Genomic DNA, 7,183 nt, shown 5'->3' on the forward strand with positions numbered 1-7,183 from the left:
AAAAGGTGTCAAAAATATGAGGAGCATGAAGCAGTCTGAAAAATATGAGGAGCATGAAGCGGTCTGAAAAATAGGAGGAGCATGAAGCGGTCTGAAAAATAGGAGGAGCATGAAGCGGTGTTCAAACATGAAGAGCCTGAAAACGTGTGAGAAATATGAAGAATTTCAAAAGGTGTGAAAAATATGAGGAGCTTCAAAAGGTGTCAAAAATATGAGGAGCATGAAACGGTCTGAAAAAAGGGGAAGCATGAAACGGTGTAGAAAAACATGAAAAGCCTGAAAAGGTGTGAAAATTATGAAGAGCTTCCAAAGGTGTGAAATAAATGAGGGGCATGAAACGGTCTGATAAATAGGAGGAGCATGAAGCGGTGTTGAAAAACATGAAGAGCCTGAAAAGGTGTGAAAAATATGAAGAGCTTCAAAAGGTGTCAAAAATATGAGGAGCATGAAGCAGTCTGAAATATATGAGGAGCATGAAGCGGTCTGAAAAATAGGAGGAGCATGAAGCGGTCTGAAAAATAGGAGGAGCATGAAGCGGTGTTCAAACATGAAGAGCCTGAAAACGTGTGAGAAATATGAAGAATTTCAAAAGGTGTGAAAAATATGAGGAGCTTCAAAAGGTGTCAAAAATATGAGGAGCATGAAACGGTCTGAAAAAAGGGGAAGCATGAAACGGTGTAGAAAAACATGAAAAGCCTGAAAAGGTGTGAAAATTATGAAGAGCTTCCAAAGGTGTGAAATAAATGAGGGGCATGAAACGGTCTGATAAATAGGAGGAGCATGAAGTTGTGTTGAAAAACATGAAGAACCTGAAAAGGTGTGAAAAATATGAAGAGCTTCAAAAGGTGTCAAAAATATGAGGAGCATGAAACGGTCTGAAAAATAGGAGGAGCATGAAGCGGTGTTGAAAAACATGAAGAGCCTGAAAATTTGTGAAAAATATGAGGAGCTTTAAAAGTTGTCAAAAATATGAGGAGAATGAAATGGTCTGAAAAATCGGAGGAGCAAGAAACGGAGTTCAAAAACATGAAGAGCCTGAAAAGGTGTGAAAAATATGAAGAGCTTCAAAAGGTGTCATATATATGAGGAGCATGAAACGGTCCGAAAAATAGGAGGAGCATGAAGCGGTATTCAAAAACATGAAGAGCCAGAAAAGGTGTGAAAAATACGAAGAGCTTCAAAAGGTGTCAAAAATATAAGGAGCATGAAACGGTCTGAAAAATAGGAGGAGCATGAAGCGGTATTCAAAAACATGAAGATCCTGAAAAGCTGTGAATTTATGTCAAGCTTCAAAAGGTGTGGAAAATATGAGGAGCAGGAAACGGTCTGAAAAATAGTAGGAGCATGAAACGGTGTTAAAAAACATGAAGAGCTTCAAAAGGTGTGAAACATATAAAGAGCTTCAAAAGGTGTCAAAAATATGAGGGGCATGAAACGGTCTGAAAAATAGGAGGAGCATGAAGTGGTGTAGAAAAACATGAAGACCCTGAAAAGGTGTGAAAAATATGAGGAACTTCAAAAGGTGTCAAAAATATGAGGAGCATGAAACGCTCTGAAAAGTAGGAGGAGCATGAAACGGTGTTCAAAAACATGAAGAGCCTGAAATGGTGTGAAAAAATATGAGGAACTTCAAAAGGTGTCAAAAATATGAGGAGCATGAAAAGGTCTGAAAAATAGGAGCAGCATGAAACTGTGTTCAAAAACATGAAGAGTCTGAAAAGGTGTGAAATATATGAAGAGTTTCAAAAGGTGTCAAAAATATGAAGAGCATGAAACGGTCTGAAAAATACGAGGAGCATGAAGCGTGGTTGAAAAACATGAAAAGCCTGAAAAGGTGTGAAAAATATGAAGAGCTTCAAAAGATGTGAAAATTATGAGGAGCATGAAACGGTCTGAAAAATAGGAAGTGCATGATACATTGATCAAAAACATGAAGAGCCTGAAAAGGTGTGAAAAATATGAAGAGCTGCAAAAGGTGTGAAATACAGGATGAGCATGAAACGGGCTGAAAAATAGGAGAAGCATGAAGCGGTGTTGAAAAACATGAAGAGCTTGAAAAGGTGTGAAAAATATGAAGAGCTTCAAAAGGTGTCAAAAATATGAGGAGCATGAAACGGTCTGAAAAATAGGAGGAGCCTGAAACTGTGATCAAAAACTTGAAGAGCCTGCAAAGGTGTGAAAAATAGGAAGAGCTTCAAAAGGTGTAAAATACATGAGGAGCATGAAACTCTCTGAAAAATAGGAGGAGCATGAAGATGTGCTCAAAAACATGAAGAGCCTGAAAAGTTGTGAAAAATATGAAGAGCTTCAAAAGGTGTCAAAAATATGAGGAGGATAAAACCGTCTGAAAAATAGGAGGAGCATGAAGCGGAGTTCAAATACATGAAGAGCCTGAAATGCTGTGAAAAATATGAAGAGCTTCAAAAGGTGTCAAAAATATGAGGAGCATGAAACGGTCTGTAAAATAGGAGGAGGTTGAAGCTGTGTTGAAAAACAAGAAGAGACTGAAAAGGTGTGGAAAATATGAAGAGCTTCAAAAGGTGTCAAAAATATGAGGAGGATAAAACCGTCTGAAAAATAGGACGAGCATGAAGCGGTGTTGAAAAACATGAAGAGCCTGAAAAGGTGTGAAAAATATGAAGAGCTTCAAAAGTTGTGAAAAATATGAAGAGCTTGAAACGGTCTGAAAAATAGGAGGATCAAGAAACGGTGTTGCAAAACATGAAGAGCCTGAATACGTGTAAAATATGAAGAGCTACAAAAGGTGTCAAAAATATGAGGAGCATGAAACGGTCTGAAAAATAGGAGGAGCATGAAGCGGTGTTGAAAAACATGAAGAGCCTAAAAATTTGTGAAAAATATGAGGAGCTTTAAAAGTTGTCAAAAATATGAGGAGAATGAAATGGTATGAAAAATCGGAGGAGCAAGAAACGGAGTTCAAAAACATGAAGAGCCTGAAAAGGTGTGAAAAATATGAAGAGCTTCAAAAGGTGTCATATATATGAGGAGCATGAAACGGTCCGAAAAATAGGAGGAGCATGAAGCGGTATTCAAAAACATGAAGAGCCAGAAAAGGTGTGAAAAATACGAAGAGCTTCAAAAGGTGTCAAAAATATAAGGAGCATGAAACGGTCTGAAAAATAGGAGGAGCATGAAGCGGTATTCAAAAACATGAAGATCCTGAAAAGCTGTGAATTTATGTCAAGCTTCATAAGGTGTGGAAAATATGAGGAGCAGGAAACGGTCTGAAAAATAGTAGGAGCATGAAACGGTGTTAAAAAACATGAAGAGCTTCAAAAGGTGTGAAACATATAAAGAGCTTCAAAAGGTGTCAAAAATATGAGGGGCATGAAACGGTCTGAAAAATAGGAGGAGCATGAAGTGGTGTAGAAAAACATGAAGACCCTGAAAAGGTGTGAAAAATATGAGGAACTTCAAAAGGTGTCAAAAATATGAGGAGCATGAAACGCTCTGAAAAGTAGGAGGAGCATGAAACGGTGTTCAAAAACATGAAGAGCCTGAAATGGTGTGAAAAAATATGAGGAACTTCAAAAGGTGTCAAAAATATGAGGAGCATGAAAAGGTCTGAAAAATAGGAGCAGCATGAAACTGTGTTCAAAAACATGAAGAGTCTGAAAAGGTGTGAAATATATGAAGAGTTTCAAAAGGTGTCAAAAATATGAAGAGCATGAAACGGTCTGAAAAATACGAGGAGCATGAAGCGTGGTTGAAAAACATGAAAAGCCTGAAAAGGTGTGAAAAATATGAAGAGCTTCAAAAGATGTGAAAATTATGAGGAGCATGAAACGGTCTGAAAAATAGGAAGTGCATGATACATTGATCAAAAACATGAAGAGCCTGAAAAGGTGTGAAAAATATGAAGAGCTGCAAAAGGTGTGAAATACAGGATGAGCATGAAACGGGCTGAAAAATAGGAGAAGCATGAAGCGGTGTTGAAAAACATGAAGAGCTTGAAAAGGTGTGAAAAATATGAAGAGCTTCAAAAGGTGTCAAAAATATGAGGAGCATGAAACGGTCTGAAAAATAGGAGGAGCCTGAAACTGTGATCAAAAACTTGAAGAGCCTGCAAAGGTGTGAAAAATAGGAAGAGATTCAAAAGGTGTAAAATACATGAGGAGCATGAAACTCTCTGAAAAATAGGAGGAGCATGAAGATGTGCTCAAAAACATGAAGAGCCTGAAAAGTTGTGAAAAATATGAAGAGCTTCAAAAGGTGTCAAAAATATGAGGAGGATAAAACCGTCTGAAAAATAGGAGGAGCATGAAGCGGAGTTCAAATACATGAAGAGCCTGAAATGCTGTGAAAAATATGAAGAGCTTCAAAAGGTGTCAAAAATATGAGGAGCATGAAACGGTCTGTAAAATAGGAGGAGGTTGAAGCTGTGTTGAAAAACAAGAAGAGACTGAAAAGGTGTGGAAAATATGAAGAGCTTCAAAAGGTGTCAAAAATATGAGGAGGATAAAACCGTCTGAAAAATAGGACGAGCATGAAGCGGTGTTGAAAAACATGAAGAGCCTGAAAAGGTGTGAAAAATATGAAGAGCTTCAAAAGTTGTGAAAAATATGAAGAGCTTGAAACGGTCTGAAAAATAGGAGGATCAAGAAACGGTGTTGCAAAACATGAAGAGCCTGAATACGTGTAAAATATGAAGAGCTACAAAAGGTGTCAAAAATATGAGGAGCATGAAACGGTCTGTAAAATAGGAGGAGGTTGAAGCTGTGTTGAAAAACAAGAAGAGACTGAAAAGGTGTGGAATATATGAAGAGCTTCAAAAGGTGTGAAAAATATGAAGAGCTTCAAACGGTGTCAAAAATATGAGGAGCATGAAACGGTCTGAAAAATAGGAGAGGCATGAAGTTGTGTTGAAAAACATGAAGAGCCTGAAAAGGTGTGAAAAATATGAAGAGCTTCAAAAGGTGTCAAAAATATGAAGAGCATGAAACGGTCTGAAAAATGGGAGGATCATGAAGCGGTGTTCAAAAACATGAAGAGCTTGAAAAGGTGTGAAAAATATGAAGAGCTTCAAAAGGTGTCAAAAATATGAGGAGCATGAAACGGTCTGAATAATAGGAGGAGCCTGAAACTGTGATCAAAAACTTGAAGAGCCTGAAAAGGTGTGAAAAATAGGAAGAGCTTCAAAAGGTGTAACAAATATGAGGACCATGAAACAGTTTGAAAAATAGTAACAGCATGAAACGGTGTTCAAAATATGAAGAGCCTGAAAAGGTGTGAAAAATATGAAGAGCTTCAAAACGTGTCAAATATATGAGGAGCATGAAACGGTCTGAAAAATAGGAGGAGCATGAAGTGGTGTTGAAAAACATGAAGAGCCTGAAATGGTGTGAAATATATGAAGAGCTTCAAAATGTGTGAAAAATATGAGGAGCTTCAAAAAGTGTCAAAAATATGAGGAGTAAGAAACGGTCTGAAAAATAGGAGGAGCATGAAGCGGTGTTCAAAAACCTGAAGAGCCTGAAAAAGTGTGAAAAATATGAAGAGCTTCAAAAGGTGTCAAAAATATGAGGAGCATGAAACGGTCTGAAAAATAGGAGGAGCATGAAGCGGTGTTCAAAAACCTGAAGAGCCTGAAAAAGTGTGAAAAATATGAAGAGCTTCAAAAGATGTGAAAATTATGAGGAGCATGAAACGGTCTGAAAAATAGGAGGTGCATGAAACATTGATCAAAAACATGAAGAGCCTGAAAAGGTGTGAAAAATATGAAGAGCTGCAAAAGGTATGAAATACATGATGAGCATGAAACGGGCTGAAAAATAGGAGAAGCATGAAGTGTTGTGGAAAAACTTGAAGAGCCTGAAAAGGTGTGAAAAATATGAAGAGTTTCAAAAGGTGTGAAATACATGGGGAGCATGAAACGGTCTGAATAATAGGAGAAGCATGAAGTGGTGTGGAAAAACATGAAGAGCCTGAAAATGTGTGAAAAATATGAAGAGCTTCAAAAGGTGTGAAATACATGAGGATCATGAAACGGTCTGAAAAATAAGAGGAGCATGAAACGGTGTTCAAAAAGAGGAAGAACCTGAAAATTTGTGAAAAATATCACAGCTTCAAAAGGTGTCAAAAATATGAGGAGAATGAAAGCGTCTCAAAAATAGGAGGAGCATGAAGCTGTGTTGAAAAACATGAAGAGCCTGAAAAAGTGTGAAAAATATGAAGAGCTTCTAAAGGTATGAAAAATATGAGGAGCATGAAACGGTCTGAAAAATAGGAGGAGCATGAAGCGTTGTTCAAAAACATGAAGAGCCTGAAAAGGTGTGAAAAATATTGAGAGCTTCAAAAGGTGTCAAAAATATGAGGAGCATGAAACGGTCTGAAAAATAGAAGCAGCATGAAACGGTGTTGAAAAACATGAAGAGCCTGAAAAAGTGTGAAAAATATGAAGAGCTTCAAAATGTGTGAAAAATATGAAGAGCTTCAAAAGGTGTCAAAAATTAGATGAGCATGAAACGGTCTGACATATAGTAGGGCATGAAGCGGTGTTGAAAAACATGAAGAGCCTGAAAAGGTGTGAAAAATATGAAGAGCTTCAAAACGTGTCAAAAATGAGGAGAACGAAATGGTCTGAAAAATAGGAGGAGCATGAAACGGTGTTCAAAAACATGAAGAGCCTGAACAGGTGTGAAAAATATGAAGAACTTCAAAAGATGTCAAAAATACGAGGAGCATGAAACGGTCTCAAAAATAGGAGGAGCATGAAGCGGTGGTCAAAAACACGAAGAGCATTAAAAGGTGTGAAAAATATGAAAAGCTTCAAAATGTGTAAAAAATTTGAGGAGCATGAAACGGTCTGAAAAATAGGAGGAGCATGAAGCGTTGTTCAAAAACATGAAGAGCCTGAAAAGGTGTGAAAAATATTGAGAGCTTCAAAAGGTGTCAAAAATATGAGGAGCATGAAACGGTCTGAAAAATAGAAGCAGCATGAAACGGTGTTGAAAAACATGAAGAGCCTGAAAAAGTGTGAAAAATATGAAGAGCTTCAAAAGGTGTCAAAAATTAGATGAGCATGAAACGGTCTGAAATATAGGAGGGCATGAAGCGGTGTTGAAAACATGAAGAGCCTGAAAAGGTGTGAAAAATATGAAGAGCTTCAAAACGTGTCAAAAATATGAGGAGCACGAAACGGTCTGAAAAATAGGAGGAGCAT

This window comes from Dama dama, unplaced genomic scaffold (assembly GCF_033118175.1).
Source record: "Dama dama isolate Ldn47 unplaced genomic scaffold, ASM3311817v1 ptg000096l, whole genome shotgun sequence".
Classification (NCBI taxonomy): Eukaryota; Metazoa; Chordata; class Mammalia; order Artiodactyla; family Cervidae; genus Dama; species Dama dama.